The sequence below is a fragment of the Spermophilus citellus genome (assembly GCF_964194105.1).
Source record: "Spermophilus citellus genome assembly, chromosome: 11".
Lineage (NCBI taxonomy): Eukaryota > Metazoa > Chordata > Mammalia > Rodentia > Sciuridae > Spermophilus > Spermophilus citellus.
The window spans coordinates 71,506,943-71,526,409 of record NC_138192.1 but is presented as its reverse complement, the minus strand read 5'-3'; the positions used below and the strand labels follow the sequence as shown (position 1 = coordinate 71,526,409).

The 19,467-nt window shown below is 35.0% G+C and overlaps 1 protein-coding gene across 7 annotated transcripts in view; it reads right to left on the bottom strand.

Moving 5' to 3' along the window:
- The window catches only part of B3GALT1 (beta-1,3-galactosyltransferase 1), a 582,447-nt gene that overhangs the window by 347,298 nt on the left and 215,682 nt on the right, over positions 1-19,467 (bottom strand). For all 7 annotated transcript variants that reach the window (XM_081261274.1, XM_081261268.1, XM_081261272.1 and 4 more), the window contains exon 2: positions 16,413-16,516. The gene's annotated coding sequence lies outside the window, so the exon portion shown is untranslated. The remainder of the gene's footprint in view (positions 1-16,412; positions 16,517-19,467) is intronic.

The window sequence follows — 19,467 nt, the reverse complement described above, 5'->3', positions numbered from 1 at the left end:
AAGTACATCAGCTATAGGAGGCTTTAAAGAGTTTAATGTGATAAAATTTTTTTTCTTTTTGTCAAATGTTCAGGAACCAGTAGGAGCCTTCCTGATAGTCAAGTGGAGGGAAGAGGACACTCTGTAGGTCTTGACCTATCCATGCCCCTGAGCTTTTAACAAATAATCACCCCTAAATACTTTCTAGGCTCATGCACTGCTGGTGACAGCATCAGTAATAGTTCAGTCAGTCCATGATTGGTTACTAAGAAGAATTATGAAGAGAACATTTAAGGAGTTTTAGTGGGTAGTTTGCCAATACTCTTAACTTTCAAAGTATCATGAAATATTTTTATGTCAAACATTATGAATTAGTATCACATAAGACTACATTGCGGCTCTACTCTTTGTCAGGAAATATGAATATAGTCCTAGAACCACATGGGTTGTTTGTCCTGTGATATTTCTCTTAGCTTCACCTGCCTTTCCCATAGAGGTTCCTCAATCCTCTATGTTAGAGCACTGTGTTACATCAACACATCTAATTCTATTCTTTTCTGTTTATAACTTCTTATAATTGTAACTATGAAGATATTGGTGAAATGTTTTCTTTTTTTAAAAAAAAAGAAGGACATTTTATTCTATTTTTTTAAAATTTTTATTGTTGGTTGTTCAAAACATTACATAGTTCTTGATATATCATATTTCAGATTTTGATTCAAGTGGGTTATGAACTCCCATTTTTACCTCGTATACAGATTGCAGAATCACATTGGTTACACATCCACTGATTTACATATTGCCATACGAAATGTTTTCTTTAATGTGTATCTTCCTTAGTAAAATGTAAGCCTTCAAAACCTGCCTTATGCCTAGCATGCAGAAGACTTCTAATAAATATTTGTTGAATGAACGAATGAACTGTCCATGGTCTTTTATCATTTGTTTCAATTGTAAATAGAGAGAAAAATGGAATGTAGAAGTAATGAGACATTTCATTTCCACATATTTCAGTAAAATACATGAATTTCAGTAAAAATCTTAAAACTTCAAAGGTATTAACACTTTTATAGTTCAGGGTTTTCAGGATGGTGGAATAAAGATAGACACTTTCATATCTGCTTCCTGGGAAATCCAAGATAGCAGATAAGCATTTTGTCAAAAAGACCAAGTCTATCTAAGCCCCCTCCAGGAGCTCCACCAACAGGATTTCCTCTCACACTCCAGCAACCCCACCTAACACTGCTGAGAAGGGCAGATGAGAATCTTGTGTACTCCTACAGAAACAATTCTTTTAACAATGAGATATTTTCTCTTCTAAACTTTTTTTTCCCCTTTTTTCTTTTCTCTGTTGAATTGTGACCTGAAACATTCATGAACAGGTATACTTATTAATATTTGTTTCTTCTTTATCATTTCTAATATTTTTTGAAGGCAGTTATTTTTCATGGATCAGTATTTGGAGGCTAAGATATTTAATTTGTATATTTTGGTTTTGTTCTTTATTCTTTTTTTATTTTAAATTTTTACTATATATTTATTTATATTTTCTCTCAGTAGTCTGTTTCCCTTGATTCTCCTTCTCTCTTTTCCTCTGCTAACAGTCAATCTCTATTGTTCTTTCATGCTTATTTTAATTTTTTACTTCTATTTGCTGATCCTCTCTTATAATCATCACATCCTACATCATTTCTATTCTCCCTGTCCTGTATATAAAATTATAAACCCTGTTGCATACTTACTGTTATTACTGTGGGCAAGAAAAATTCACATCATTTATGTTTATTGTGACAATTGACATTGTAGATATCATAGCAGGAACTATTTAGTTCTAGGCTGTATTGTTTTCATTGAATGTTGTTATTATTTGTTTCCCCATAAATGGGAAGGTGGGAAGGTACTGGAAACCTTCAGGGATACTATAAGTACACAGGGTAGAAACTCTACTCCCTCAGATCCATAGTGTTAGATGGGTAGACATATAAAGAACAAAAAAAATCAAGGGAACAAATCACCAGAAACAAACCAAAATAATTATATATATTCAACACCACAGTGGACTAAATGTAAGAAAAGGAGTTTAGAATGTGATAAACTGATATGCAAGGAAAAGAATGATGTAAGGAGTGAAACCAGAGAGAAAATCCAGGAAGTGAAAGATCATACCAACACAGAGATTGAAATTCAGATAAAAAAAAAAAAGCAGAAATCCTCCAAATAAAGTAATTAATAAACCAAAGTAAAAAATCATTGGAAAGCATCAGCAGCAGACTAGAACATGTGAAAGACAAGAGTTTCAGTTAAGAGACCATGAACAGAACTTCCAAGAAATATGTGATAACACAAAAAGACCAAATTTAAGACTTATTGGGATAGATGAAAGCTCAGAGACACAAACCAAAGGAATGAACAATTTTTTCAATGAAATTATATCTGAAAATTTCCCAAACCATAAGATTAAAATGGGAAATCAAATACAGGAGGCTTTCAGGACCCCAAATATACAAAATTACATCATACCCATACTAAGGCACATTACTATGAAATGACTATGAAAATGACTCACATATAATATAAGGATAGGATTTTAAAGGCTACAATATAAAAATGACCAGTAGCATGTAGAGGGAAACCAATTTGGATCTCAGCTGATTTCTCAATCCAGAACCTCAAGACTAAAAGATCTAGGAAAAATATATATCAAGCTCTGAAAGAAAATGGATGCAAGCCAAGAACACCCAAAATTAAGCTTCAGAATTTATGATGAAAAAAAAAAAAAGCTTTCCAAGATAAACAAAAGTTAAAAGAATTCTAGTTTTAAAAAACTAGAAACTCTGCACTATAAAACACACTCAATAAAATATTTCATGAAGAAGAAATGAAAAATAAAAGTGAACAAAAGCAAAGTGAGGAAGTACATTAGAAGAATAGACAATCAAATGAGAAACTAATTCAAATTAAAAGCCATGAATAAATCAAAATGACAGGGAATAAAAATCATTTCTCAATAATAACATTGAATATACAGGGCCTAAAAGGCATCTATCAAAAGACATGGACAGGCAGATTGGATTAAAAAACAAGACAGAACAATATGCTGTCTCCACGAAATTCACTTCATAGTTGAAGACATCCACAGACTGAAAATAAAAGGACTGAGAAATATATCATTCACATGGATCACATAAACAATCATGGGTTTTGTTTTAGTCAGATTTTTCACTGCTGTGACTAAAATTTCTGAACAGGAAGAAAAATTTATATGGGATTCATGGTTTCAGAGGTCACAGACCATAGACAGTCCGTTCCATTTCTGGGGCTTGAGGTGAGGCAGAACAACATGGCAGAAGAGTATGGTACAGTAAAGTAGCTCACATGATGATCAGAGAGCAGAGAGATTCCACTCACCAGATACCAAACATATAACCCAAAGTCACATCCCTAATGACCCAAATCCTCCAGCCACACCATATGTGCTTTCAGTTACCACTCAGTTAATCCCAGCAGAATGATTCATTCACTGCTTGGATCAAGACACTTATAATCCAATCATTTCTCCTCTAAACCTTCTTGCATCGTCTCATACATGAGCTTTGGGGGATACCTTACAACCAAACCATAACATGTTTCTATCCTCAGATAAGATCAACTAGACTACAAGTCAAAGTTAGTCAGAAGGGACCAAGAAGGCATTTCATACTGCTTAAGAGAATTATACATCCTAACAATCATAAATATTTATGCCCCCAAACAATGGAGCATTACATACATCAAACAAACCCTGCTCAATTTCAAGAATCAAATAGACCACAACACAATAATATTGGTAACTTTAACATGCCTCTCTCATCACTGGATAGACTCTCCAAACAAAAACTAAATTAAAAAGTATAGAAATAAAAATATAATTAATAATTTATGCTTAACATATAGAGAATTTACATCTATCAATGACCAAATATCCTTTCTTCTCAGCAGTACATGGATCCTTCTCTAAAATAGACAATATCTTCAGCCACAAAGCAACTCTTAGAAATACAAAAAATATAGAGATAATACCTTCCATTCTATCAGATCATAATTGAATACAATTAGAAATCAATGAAAAAATTAAAAATAGAAGTTACCATACCACTTGGAGTCCAAATAATATGCTCTTGATTGTCCAATGGATAGTAGAAGAAATCAGGGTAGAAATTAAAAAAAAAAATTAAGAATTAAATGAGAATAGCAAAACAACTTATCAAAATCTCTGGTAAACTCTGAAAGCAGTTCTAAGAGGAAAGTTTATTGCATTGAAATCATTCATTAAAAGAATAGAAAGTTACCAAATAAGTAACCTACCATTACATCTGAAAGTTGCAGGAAAAAAAAAAAAGAAATCATCACCAGAAGCAGTAGAAAACATGAAATAATTAAAATGAGATCTGAAATCACTTCAAACAGAAAAAAAAAAAAAAAACACAGCTGAAATTATTCCAAATAAACAAATAACAAAATTTTAAAAATCAGGAAAATAAAAACTTGGTTCTTTGAATAAACAAATTAAATTGATAAACCCTTAGCCAAGTTAACTTAGAAAGAGAAAAATCAATAAAATTTGTGATGAAAAAGGAAATATCAGAGAGTGGAAATAACAGAATTTCAGTAGATTAGACAAATGGGAATGAAGGGAAGGAAGAGGAATCAGAGTTGGAAAGATAGTTGACTGAATCAATTATAATTTCTCTGTTCATTTATCAACATACCACCAGTGAAATTCCTAATTAGAGTTATACTCTATATATATGTAATATGTCAAAATACATCCTACTGTCATGTATATCTAAAAAGAACAAATTTTAAAGGGGGGGTGGAGTTTAGAACAGAAATGACACTCTAGTCTTGTCATAAATTGTCATATGCAATTCATTCATGTACTTGTCTCAAACTCAACCTTACTTTGAAAGCTAAATGTCAAAAACTAAATAGGCACTAGGAGCTGTGGCACTTGCCTGTAATCCCAGTGGCTCAGGAGGCTAAGACAGAAGGATCTCAAGTTCAATACCAGCCTCAGCAAAAGCGAGGCACTACTTCTCGGACTATTCCCTGAAGACCTTAAAACAGCATGCTACAGGGATACTGCCACATCGATGTTCATAGCAGCACAATTCACAATAGCTAGACTGTGGAACCAACCCAGATGCCCTTCAATAGATGAATGGATGAAAAAAAAAATGTGGCATTTATACACCATGGAATATTACGCAGCACTAAAAAATGACAAAATCATGGAATTTGCAGGGAAATGGATGACACTAGAGCAGATTATGCTTAGTGAAGCTAGCCAATCCCTAAAAAACAAATACCAAGTGTCTTCTTTGATATAATGAGAGCAACTATGAACAGAGTAGGGAGGAAGAGCAGGAAGAAAAGATTAACTTTAAACAGAGACATGAGATGGGAGGGAAAGAGAGAGAAAAGGGAAATTGCATGGAAATGAAGGGAGACCCTCATTGCTATACAAAATTACACATAAGAGGTTGTGAGGGGAATGGGAAAATAAACAAGGAGAGAAATGAATTACAGTAGATGGGGTAGAGAGAGAAGATGTGAGGGAAGGGGAGGGGGGATAGTAGGGGATAGGAAAGGTAGCAGAATACAACAGTTACTAATAGGGCATTATCTAAAATTGTGGATGTGTAACCGAAGTGATTCTGCAATCTGCATTTGGGGTAAAATTGGGAGTTCATAACCCACTTCAATCTAATGTGTGAAATATGATATGTCAAGAGCTTTTTAATGTTGTGAACAACCAATAAAAAAAACAAATAAAAACATTAAAAAAAAAAAAGTGAGGCACTAAGCAACTCAGTGAGACCGTATCTTTAAATAAAATACAAAATAGGGCTGGTGATGTGTCTCAGTGATGGAGTGCCCCTGAGTTCAATTCCTGGCAACCTGCAGCCATAAAAAAAAGGAAATAGGTACTAAAAGTAAAGTCCAAGATATTTAAATACTACAAATGCTGTCTGGTCATGAGTCAGCCTCATCAATTTTCTTTTTGTTGCAGTTACAGATATGTAAATTAACATGTCTGAGTCGTCCTATTTTCAGAAGCAAAAATTTTCAATATGTGGAAAAAATCAAATTGATTTAATATTTACATTATAACTGCAAGGCAGATATAAACTGCTTCATATTATTTAAGCTCCTTTTTTCTTTTTATAAATAAAGTGTATTGATTATTTTTAATTTTGGTTTTGTGTTTTTCCTTTTAAGTTTAAACCAAAAACTAGAAAAAAAAATTTTTTTGAACTCATCAGGGGAAAAAATGAAAACTTGAGAACTGAAAACCAGAAACAAACATAATCATCATCATCATCATCATCATCATCATCATCATCATCATCATAAATTTGGCTTCAATAATGACAATAAAAATCAATAAGGAATTCAAAATATTCACTTTAGAGAGTTTTCTAATTTTGTAAATTCAAGTCTATTTCTGTTTATTTCTACAACACAATTTCTTATACAGTTAGTTAAAAAGATTCTCGTTTAACCTGATGGATATATTTTAATTTATTAACATATACCCTGAAACTGATTATTACCTCATTGGCTCCCAAAATGTCTATTTTTAACAGGTGCCCTGTTTTAGTCTAGGGATTTATCAGCAAACCTGTAATATACTCTGAATGATTCCAAGTTAAGGGTCTCACTGTCCCAGATTAGCATGAAAGACCTGTTATCAAAAAAGGACTATGGTTCTAACATCATCTTTCATTACACCATGGAGATCAATCTCTTCCCATGACTCATTTTTCAAAAGATATTGCTGCTCACCTCAGGAGGAAGTTAGTCTCAGCAAGTGAATTAAAGTTCTAATGTCATTAGCCCAAAGATGGTCAGCTATATTTGTCTTTGTGTCCAGGTATTAGTGATATATTTAAGAGTTAATGAGGCTTATAAAAATGTATAATGGGAAAACCCCTTTGCCGGAATATCAAGCATAATATGAGCATTTTTTTTTTTCTTCTGAAGTAAAGTACTAAGTTCCTACCATAGCACAGAGTCTCTTTGATCCTTGTGGCTACTCTAGTGGAGGATAAAAACAGAAATTCCAGGTATGGACAAACTGAGAAGAGTGTTTGTACTGGTCTCGGGAATCAGAAGAAATACAAAGGAAGATAATTTGTTGAAAAGTTCATTTCAATGACACCCCAAGGGAATTCTTATTATCACATAACATGGTAAGGTAAAAGTGATCATATAGAACCCATTATTTTAAAAATCACCACTGAACAAAGGCAACCTGAAATTATTTAGTCATTATTTGACTAACATTTTCACAATTTCCAAAGAATTATTCTTGCCGTCTCTTCGTCTCTTCTTTGCCACTGGTGGCTTGGTAGATACACCCATCAGGTTTTCAATTACTTAAGATTGATAGAGACTGAGAATGTCTTTGTGGGAAGGAGAAAAAAAAAAAAAAACAACTGCACCCAACATCCTGAGAGTCCTTAGAGGCTTTTAGCAGGAACAATTAAACTGTTCCTGTGAGGCTATTGTGACATTAAGTGGATGTTTTTTCTCAGAAAAATTCAAATGCAAGAAGGTAAAATGATGTTTCCAAAGCAACAAAAGCCATTTTGCCTGTCTCTTGGACTGTCTCTTGTATGCAGAAACACACATGCGTGTGGACACGCTCTCCCCATCCCAGGATTCTGCTGATTCTATTGGTAGAATAGATAATCAGGTTAAATTCACTATGGTATCCCCATATTGCAGACCAGCCACACACACTCATATGATTCACTTATTTCCTCCACCAAATTGTTCTTTTGTTGCTCTTTGCCAGGAAAGGGAAAACATAATTTATTTCAGACTTTCATGTAGGACTTTGAGATGTTTGATAGATGTTTTTTCCTTCCTAAATCTGCTTCTGTAAAGCTTAAGGTTTTTGTAATAATGATGGAAAAAAACTCATGCATATTTCTGTACTTATAGAAATGAAGAATTCTGTTTCTGATGAAACTGCAATGAGTAATTGAAATAAAAAGCATTTAAAAAGTCTTTATTTTAAGTAACTGCTTCTAGTATTGCCAGATTTGTTGCCAGATACAATTCAAGTCTCTTCCTCTTAATATAATATGCAAATTTTTTCTTTAACAAAGATCAATTTTTACTGCTAAACCCTTAAGACTCATAATACTGAATATACTAGATTACTATCTTACTATTGTGATTGACATTTTCCTCCTTCTGATGAACTAAAACCAATACCCTTTTTATTAAAAAAATCCTGAGACAATGCCTTCAAGGATAAAATGGTGATTTTTATCAGAATAAAAAAGCCTAGATCTTATTTTTTTTTTTTGCATTCAAAACATAATAATGGAAGTAGTAAATAGTAAAAACAGCATGCAACTAGTGCAGTTGGAGTTTTTCACTTGCTAATAAACACAGCAAAATAAATTGTGGAGCTGAGAAAGAAAAAAGCAGGTTAATTAAAAGCAATGAGAATCTCATCATGTTGTAATTATGGGAACTACACTGTTCCTTTAATGCAAAATGGAAGCAAAAATAAATATAAAAGTGCAACCACCAAATAAAAAATATAACCAATAAATTCCTCAGGTCTTGCATACAGACTGAGCAGGCTGTTTTATAATTATCCTAAATGGGGATACCACCCTCTTTCCCTGTTTAAAATGTAAATACTCTTTGGAGAAATAATGAACTGTTTTAAATTGTTACAGAGTTATGAAATTATAAAAGACTGATAATGGGCCTCTTCTTGTTAGGGGGTTTTCTTAGGGATAGGATGATGATGGGGCTGTGAAGGAAAAAGCAAAGGGGAAAGGGCTTGACCTTGAATAAGAGTTTGATCTTCTTCAGATAGTTCCTTATGACCAACCCTGAAATTCCAAATAACTACTGCTGTCTATTCTTGTCATCCTGAACACACTTTCTCAGTTTGTTTCCCAGAAAAATAAGTCCATCCTTTTCTTATGTCATCCCATTTTTTTTTTAAAGAGAGAGTGAGAGAGGAGAGAGAGAGAGAGAGAGAGAGAGAGAGAGAGAGAGAGAGAGAGAATTTTTTTTTTTTTAATATTTATTTTTTAGTTCTCGGCGGACACAACATCCCTGTTGGTATGTGGTGCTGAGGATCGAACCCGGGCCGCACGCACGCCAGGCGAGCGCGCCACCGCTTGAGCCACATCCCCAGCCCTGTCATCCCATTTTTAAAATATATAAACCCTTACTTCATTCAGAACACTTTTTCTGATAGGCTTGCTATATATCATAGAGAGATGTCATTTAAATATAAATTCTAGGTCATAGAGACAGCAAAAATCACAGCTGAATGTACCGATTTTATAAATCCCTGATTTCCTTTTTATTAACATTCTAACGGGAATGTGTTCAGTCATTACTTATTGCTGTGTCTTAATTCCCACCAACTTAAAAAAAAAATCTAATAAGAAGCTATTGAGAAGACTATCAAATATTGACAGGCTGCACTCTTAATCCTATTATAACTGTGTTTCTTCAGGCTTTTTGAAGAAAAAAAATTAACATGTCTTATAAAAAAGCTTCATGCATTAATAAAATGCAAGCTTTGGTGATGAACTGAAGAAGGCTATACTTTAGGCCAAGGATTTTCTGCAAACTGAGCAATACAACAATATCACTCCACCAAGTACACAGAGACCTCAGTTCTTGAGCATGTCAATACTGTGCCTTGTTATGAAATCAGAGCGGAGGGGAAGAGCAAAGGGGAAGCAGAAGTTGCACACACCCCAGTCTGAAGCCTAACACATTTAATTTTAGTCTTTCAAACTTGTCAACACTTTTTACCAAAGCCCGATTTCAAAATGTTATTAAAATATCTTTAATGTAAGTTAAAAACTAATACAGTTCTTGTCTAAAGTATGACTGATTCTTCAAGTTCATTGTATCTAGTATAGGAAATATGACTGTTGGATATTTCAGAATCCTATGCTCTCAACTAACTGAAACTGATCTCTATTATAGAGCCATTAATTGATAGGTAGCAGATTAGGAACATGAAGTTAAGGGGATAATTCTATAAACTAGCCTATGTGCTGGCCCTCTGCAATGTTTTCTTTTCAAAAGTTGTTTACCCAAAGCCATTATGGCCCTGTTCTGGCTAAAGTCAATAGGATATGTTACATTCCTGGACAAACATCTGTTATCTTCAGGGCTATTCTCTCAGGGTTGAGGAATGTTAAGGTTCCTCCCTGCTGATAAGAGCACAAATTACCCTGAAAGGGGACTTCTGTGACCTTTATACAGAACAAGTATTCCAAGATTCAGGAAGACAGGATAATTAAAAGCAAACCTCCAAAAACATAAAAATGTATGAAAACAAGTTCTAATTACTGACCAAGAACTGCCTTTAGATCTTTATTATGACATTTTAATTGCACTGTATTAGTAAAATCTCCCCCACCCCCAATGGATTTTGCTTTTGCTTGAGAATCTGTGGGAAAATTGCATGCAGTATGGACTTAAAGCTACTGTGTGTCAAGAGTTGAGCTCCTACCTGGGGAAGTGGAAGTCTCTAGAAACTGCCCTAAGTCTGATTTAAAAACTAAGGAATAAAGGGGTGCATTGTTGCTGTACTCTTTGAGATGACCCACCACCTCCCTTGAGGTCATTTTCCTTTCTCTTCTAGTAAACATTACTATACTTTTCCTGTGTTTTGTGTCTTGCTTAAAATTTTCTGCAAGAATACAACAGCAGAGAGACACAACAGGATTGTGCACAGGTTCCTTGATGCCAGCTAACACAATGACCTTCATAACCTCAACCCTTGATTTCCCAGTCCCACTCTTGTTTGTTTTTGAACCTAGGGAAACTCTGACACTGAACTACATCTCAAGTCTTTTAATCTTTTATTTTGATACAGGGTCTCACTGAATGCCTGGGCTGGCCTCAAATTTGTGATCCTCTTGTCTCAGCCTCCCAAGTTGCTGGAATTCCAGGCATGAGCCCCTATTGATTTTTCAATTCTCTCATCTTTATTTTTCTTAACCTTTTGCTGCATTTGAAACTCTGTATTCTCCTTTTCTTAGTCAAGTCTCTGGACATAGCTTCAAGGGCAGGTATGTTTTCTGATTTTTCCTGGCTTTCACATCTCCCCCACTTTCTCTAACTGACTTTATCTCTGGGTATGCCCTGAAGCTGACCTCTTAATTCAATCATCTCCTATCTCTTTTGTCCTTTAGAAATTGAATGACTGGCCTGAAGCAGAACTTCCAAAGAAAAACTTTCCTTCCAGCAGGTAGTCTTCATTTCAGCATTCTGCAATTGGTATAATTGACCATTTTGGCCAGAAAAAGATTTTAAATTCAAAGTGAGGTTGTTCCTGGGCCATTATCACAAGCTCCTACAACAGCCTCTTGGTACTTCCTTTTCCTCCTGCCTGGAATATTCTCCCTAAGTGTACAAGCTCACTAGCTTACCTTCTCAAAGGTGAGCTATTTGCCCAGATCTCTCCTTCTCAGGTCTCTTCTCATAGACCTACTCTGATCAAATCTGCATTTTTTTTTTTTGCTAACATTTTCAAATTTCAACATATTATAAACGTTTTAGTTATGTTTATTATTTATTACTCTGTCCACTGAAGTAAGTGGCTTATAAATGACAGAAATCTATTTTTTATACAGTTCTGGAGATTGGAAGTCTGAGATCAGGGTTCCAATATATCAGGTTCTTCTGAGTTATGGAACACATGCCTTGCCTTGTACCCTCAAGTGGCAGAAGTGGCAGAAAAAGAGTGAGCTGGCTACCTGTCCTCTTCTTACTAGGGCACTATTCTCAATGTCTTGCAAAGGACCCATCTCCTAATACCATCACATTGGAGATTAGGGCTTTGACATATTCATTCTAGGGGAAACACACACATTTAGTTCATAGCATGCTGATAGAATATATTCTGCCACTTGTTCATTAAAATGGCCTGGAGTAATGACTAGCACTTAGTAGGTTATCAACCAGTATTGCCCTAATTGAGTTAGAAAAAAACAAAACAAAACAAACAAAAACTTTCTATTATCTGCTACCTCCTTTCCCTTTTCAGAGCCAAAAGCCTAGTCCACTTTTCTTCTCATGCTAATTAGCTAATTAGCATGCTAATTGCAATTCTTGCTCCTTGTCTCTTCACTCCTTTACTGTTATCTCCTTTACTGTTGGCTAATTTTCTACTTCAAAACCAAATTTTATCATCTTATTATCCTTCTTAGAACCTTCATTGTAAGTCAAATTCCTTATTCTGGAATTTAAGGCGTTGCTCAATATGGCTACCAGTCACATACAACCTTATCTGTCCATTCCTCAATTTTAACAAGCTGGTACAGTGGTTTGTTTTTCTGGTTTTTTTTTTTTTTTTTTTTTTCATGTAAGAAATATTTGTTGACTTCCTGGTCCTAGGTCCTACTTGTGGTAAAAATAATTTATTGTGAGTTTAGACAACTTGAATTGAAAAAAAAATGAACATTTTAATAACACTTGTATTAAGAAACTGCTATCATAGAAGAAAGATATTTGGCTTATTTACTTAGGCATATATGGTCCTGAGATAGGAATTTAGGGGTACAGAGAAAACACTGAGTCTCAAAAAAGAAATGTCCATGAACCACAGGAATGCAGGAAATTCCCATGAACCCCTGGCATAGAGATCCAGGAACTCCAGAGAACCATCCTAGCCTAAGTCCTTGCACCCCAGCACCTCATCCTCACCCAAGCTTGTGGATTGGCTGAAAAGCAATAAAACTGCAAGGCATCTGGAGGGAATATTCCTTTTAGGAGTTTAAACATTAAAGACTTTGGCAAGTGAGAAATGACCCTAGCCTCAGCATAATAGTAAGATACACACCCCTGAATAGAGATGTAAGGTGCTAATGAAACACAGCATGCAGGAAATATGCAATGATTCATGCAGGCAATGTTCAAATGCAAGGAACACAGGCCTCAAACTGTAAAGCCCCAGTGACTTTACCCTTAGTGTAGCCCTGTAGGTACTATCCCAGTATAAAAATTAGGACCATGATTTAGATGCTTAATTCTCTTTATGATCACAGACAATCTCATTCTTGAGTATGTACCTTCCGTTTATAATAAACTTCTCTGCAATCTTACTCATGTGTCCTTAAATTCTTTTCTGTGGCAGATCAAGAATCTGGAAGGCCAGAGTAGAGAACCCTTCCATTCCTGGAGAACTCTTTGAACTCCCATTTAGTGACAGTTCCATTACTGAAATGCTTCCTACATCCACTTTTAAGTTCTAAGCAAACAATTCATGTCTACATTTAAAGGTTCAAGTTTAATTTATTCTGGTTGATTGTATGCATTTTAAAGGGCACAATTCCTCTTAACCATCACAATTAACAAAGATTTTGTCTTTTTATAAATATTGTTTCTTTGTGGCTCTGGGGATTGAGTAGCAGGGGCAATATATCCCTAGTCCTTTTTATTTTTGAGATTTTGAGACAGGATCTCATTAAGTTGCTGAGGCTGGCCTCAAATTTGTGATCTTCTTGTCTCAGCTTCCTGAGTGACAATGATTTCAGGCATGCAGCACCATGCCTACCTCTTTCCACAATATTCTGATGTGCCTTTCCTCATCTCCCTTCCTCTCAATATAAGAAACAAATAATATGTGTGTTACATGTGCCTTCTTATCCAAATTTCTATGTGGCATCTTCTCCTAGGAGGTACCCCTTGCCTCAAAATCAGGGTTCAACTTGGATGAACAGCCTGGAGAAGAACCTGAGTCTGCAGAAGAGATGTGGGGTTTATACTTTTAATAAAAGCTGGCATTCCCAAATGGTACTACCCTTTTATACCACCACTAAATATTCTGAGGTGTCACTATCTCACCACTTCCAGTCTTATCATCATGGAGGTTGTTCAAATCTAAATGCAAAGAGATGAATGAATACAAGAAACTGAACACAAATCGCTTTCACACCCTCATAATGTGCAAAATTTATAAATTTAGCTAGTGTAAATAAGGGACTACTTGTACAAAAATTAGGAATGGCTAATTTGATGTGGCTTATATATAACAGTACTCCTGGCAGAAAGCCAGCTTTGAACAGCATCAAACATGGCTTATTTTCGTATCATCTATAGAATGTGCACATTTCATTTTTAGAAACGAAAACAACTTTGATATGCTCTGTATGTTTTATTTCCATGACGTACTATTAGGGGAATCATTGTCTTTTATGACAGAGAAGAGTAGGTACACACACATATATACACACAGGTGTAACACATGCTTATTCCACAAAATCACCTTACAGTGATTGATACTGCCAGGGAAAAGTTCATATTTTTAGTTCAAGATATTACCAAAATTAAAACTCAAAGATATTATCAAATTTATACTCAAGAAGCAGCTGGTATCTAAGAACCAGAGTCTTGGGGCTGTTATAATTGTTTTAATATATTTGACTTATGATTAATTATATTATAGCATAAGACAGGACTAGGGATATAGCTCCATGGTAGAGCACTTACCTAGCATGCATGAGGCCCTGTGTTCAATGCCCAACACCACAAAAAATTAACATCAGAAATAAATAAAAGGCAATGAAAAAACACTATTCATCTATTTGAATGACTAAAAGGAAAATATTGATCCAAATGTTTGTGGATGAAGAACAACAGGAAAATTCATTGGTAGAGGGAGTGTAAAATGTTATAGACACTCTGAAATATAGTTTGGCAGTTTCTTATTAGTATTCTTTCTACCTGAGCCAGTAAACATGTTCCCTCCTTTATACACAACTGAGTTGAAAACTGATTTCCATACAAAAGTATATAGACAAGTTTATAGTGGTTTTTGAAGAAAAAATAATTCTTAAACTTGGAAGCAACCAAATAATTCAGTAAGTGAAGGGATGAACAAATTGTGGTATATCCATACAATAGAATATTATCCACTGACACAAAGAAATGAGCTACCAAACTGCCAAAAGACCTAGATGGACCTTAAAAGCATATTGTTAAGTGAAAGAAGCCAATCTAAAAAGGCTTTATCCAGTATGCTTCCAATCATGACATTCTGGAAAAGCAAACTATGGAGGAAATAGAGTGGTCATAACCAGGGCTTCAGCCAAGAGAGGAAGGGTGAATATGGGGAACAGAGGGAATTTTAAGAGAAGTAAAACTATTCTCCACGAAACAGTAATAATGGATCTTTATCACTATACATTTGTTAACACCCACAGAATATGCAACAGAGTGAACACTTAATGTAGCCATGGACTTTATAAGAACATATCAATATTGGGTCCTGAATACAATAAATGAACCACACCATACAGGGAATTAATAATGGAGGAAACTGTTTGAGTTGAGAGAAAGCATTATAGAATAATTCTTTGTACTTTCCAATGAATTTTCCTGCAAACCTAAAACTGCTCTAAGAAAAGAGAGTCTGTTAATAAAAATAATAAAGCAAAATCTGAGAAACAAAATCTTGGAAAACCAAACTAATATAAGACAATTATCCTAGTAAGACAGAACAGTTTCTAGAATTGTGACAAGACAGCATTTTTGGCATCTTTCACGTTGACAGTGTGAGGCATCCCACTTGATATCTCTCATCTCTGAGATGGAACCTTCAACGATACTGGAATAATACGCAGAGGAAACACCGGCGTCCAGGCCCTACAAATCGGAAACCTACCATTCTGCAGTATTCAGTCAACAATGGAATAAGGCCTCAAATCTTTGAAGCTTTCATCAGTTTTTGAATGACTACAGAATCAGGACTCACCCAGGTTTACACAACTGTCAAAGAGAGGCCTAAGTGTCTAAGAGTACCTCAAATCACAAAATGTCTAAGGGTACCTCAAATCTAGCTTCACAAGAAAATGTAGAATTCAAAGTATTATTCTTGTCCAAAATGCTCCCCTGAAACCAGACTTCAATCATAGAGATGCATAAAAAGCAGGAAATCCTGTGAGGCTTTCAAAGAACAGCATCCACTGCTTCCCAAGAGAGCCTCCTCACACAATGGTTCATGGATATACTAAAGCCTGATCACTCCAGCATCCTGGAGATGCTCAGCAGTGCAGGGAATCTCTCCTTGTGAGCAACTTCTCTAGTGTATTATAGGAACATTATCATAATTTTTGCTAATGGTGCTTCTATTCCAAAGTGGCCAGATTGGTGTTCTGCAATTACCCTTGCTTCTGGATATTATCCTACTTCAAAGGTAAGAAGGATATTTGCTGAGCAATCATTGCTAAACATACTTCACATAAAAGGGGTAAGTCATGAAATACTACAAGACTAGAAACAAATGCAAAGTATACTTAATATTTCCTATAATATTGTCTATTTTTATACCACAGTTTAATTACATTTTGAAGACTATAAAACCAAAGGAAGGAATTGGCTGTTACCTTCTGAAGAAATCTTCTGCACTCCTCTCAAGGTAAAGAGTCCATGTGTTCACAGAACCCCTTCACTCCTGGATTGAGCAATTCTCGAAGTGTCTCTAACTGACCTAAGAAAGAAAAATATGTAAGTAACCTTGGAGAGCATCAGAGAATATTAGCACTTTGTTGCAAGTTGTCCAGGTTTTTTTTTTTTTTCATTTTGTGAAATTTCCACATATCTTGCATTAAACTATCTGTGCAAAATAATAAGCATTTGTAAAATACATACTTTGAAGGGGAATTTTCTTCCTTTACATAATCTCCCGCTTATACACTTTTGAATGAATGGTGTCTTTACATGTTACAAAGTTAGTTTAAATATTTTCCACAATTATTTGCTTACTTTTTCTAGACATAATTTTATTCTGTGGTCTTGCTAATAATAGGAAGACATTCTGCAAGAGAAGTAGAATATGGTTACACTTACACAGTCCTTGTCTGTGGTTTTTCTAAGACTGTTTTATTGCTGTACTCTTCTACGAGATAAACAAACACATTTTAGTCCCTAATCTCCTATGCCTAACTTTTTTCTGACCTAAAAATCCCTACCAGAGCCCTAAGTACCCCATCAAGTCTATAATAATGCTGACCTAAGATAGTGAAAAACTGTGCTCTGCCAGCTTCTTCTATAAGATAGCCTTCCATCATCTCAAAGTTCCAGGTATCCTTTTTTTTGGAACTAGCAAAGAAAATAAGCTGGCTTTGGCAGTGGATCACAGACTGCTCTAATTCAATGAATCCATTCTCCACAGGCTTTCCTTAGCCAGCCTCTTTCCACTGCCTGCAAAGTGACTACAGTTCTTTGTAAACCTCTTTAGCAATTCTACCCAAACATCACCATTTACACTCCCAAAGTTCTGTGCTATGGAAAATACAGCTTAAAGAAGACTTTCCATGGAATACCTAATTTTGGAGCTCTTCTTTAAAACCTGTTACACATATGTCACCATCCACAGACGTGTCTGGAGGAAAAGGGATAACAATGGTGTAGGGATGCACCTAGCTGGAAAGGTCAGGAATCCCAGGCCATGACACCTGCTCTAAAGTGGCCACTCTTGATCTGCTTGGTTGGTAAAGTCCTCTGCTTTTGGAGGCTTATAGTATAAGACGTGAGACTGATGGCCTTCCCAAATTCTACTAGAAATAATCATTCTGTTTATCTTTGGAGTAATTAAGAGCAAATTGTTGGAGACTGGGAAAGATGAGATCAATAAATCCTCCAAGAAGAAGTATAGCTTTTCTACCCTTTTAAATAAATAACATAGTCTTTCATTATAAATTGTGTTATTTGCAACATAGGTAATTTCTTGACTCTAATTAAATATCTATTAAATATACACTATATATAAACTCTAGAAAAGACAAAAATAAGCAATAATGATAATCAGAACATCAAAACAATAGCTACTGTAGGGAATTAACAGGAACACAATATAGAGAAAACTTTCTATCATAATGGAAAAATTCTGTATCTTACTGGTTATTTGGGTGCATTCACTGGACAAAAGTCATGGCACTATGCCCTTGAAATCTATACATTGTAGTGTAATTAGTTTATACCTCAGTTAAATGAACTCTAGATAGCGCAAAGGGGAAAAGGGGAGGGAGGGGAAGGAAGGGGGTATAGGGGTAGGAAAGTTGGCGGAATGAGATGGTCATCATTACCCTAAGTACATGTATGAAGACATGAAGGATGTGACTCTACTTTGTGTACAACCAGAGGCATGAAAAATTGTGCTCTATATATGTAATATGAATTCTAATTCATTCTGTTGTCATATATAACAAATCAAAATTTAAAACATTTTTAAAAATAAATCATGAGACTCAAAGGCACTTCTTGGTTTTTAGAATGATTTTCAATCATGAAGTCTTTATGTCCTTCCTGACCAGTGAAAATAGATTTTTTATTTTTCATTTATTCAGATATTTAAGAAAGATTTCACTAAGTATAAATATAACTGCAATTAGCACAGGGACAGAGTGCTAGGGAAAGTAGTGGTAAACAAAACAGAAGTAGCCCCACTTTTGCAGATCAAGGAATCTGTTGGGGCAAAATATGCAACTGAAATGGGCAAAAACAGAGTTATGATGTCAGCCTTGAGAGAAGGCCCACATTTTAACCAAGAGCTTGAATCAAAAAAGAACTACTCTATTCTAAACCCCAAGCTAATCAGAGATAAAAACATGGCTGTTCACTGAGTCATTAAAAGCTGATATTCAGACAAAAGTAAAACAAAAAACACATTTCTATTAAACCAATCTTGTATATTCTATAAATGTAATGAATCAAAATATTTTGAATCAGATTTTATTCGGGGATTGATTTTTTTAACAGAATTTAGGTTTTCTCCATTCATGGCAGCTGTCTATGGGGATAAAATGGTGTTAACTGACCTTCTTTCCCATGAGCAAGTCCCAGCTGGGAAGACAGGTGCATCTACTTTTGGTGAGTCTGCTGCCAATGAGGGATTTGTGCATCCTCCTAACAACAGCATTACGCATGTTTTCAATAAATCCAAGCTTGTAACAGGTGCAGTATTTGATATACAAACCAATTACAAATTTCTATAAACTAACATTCCAATATAAAATACTTTCAGGTAAATACATCTTCTTTACCATCACCCAGGCCCACACTTTTAAATGAAATCTCTCTTCGGGCAAACCCACTTAGAAAACACATGGAAAATTTCCACACCCTAACTAGTCCCAAGAATTTGTTTCTTTTTTCAGTTTTATAACCTATTTGTTACAAGTTAGAGGAGTCATTTAGAAGATTAAGCAGATAAAAGAATATAATTAAGGAGGGAAAAATTAAATAAGATGTGAACTATGTAATTAGGTTATGGAATTCCCAGTCCTCCTAAGGAAGGCTATTCTATTGTTTGTTTTGTGAAACTATCCAAAGGAAGCAAAATGATTGGTTAAAGAATGCCCTAAGAGACAAATTTGGTGGCTCATGCCTTCTTGGGAGGCCAAGACAAAAGGATCGCAAGTTTCAGAACAGTCTGGGTAA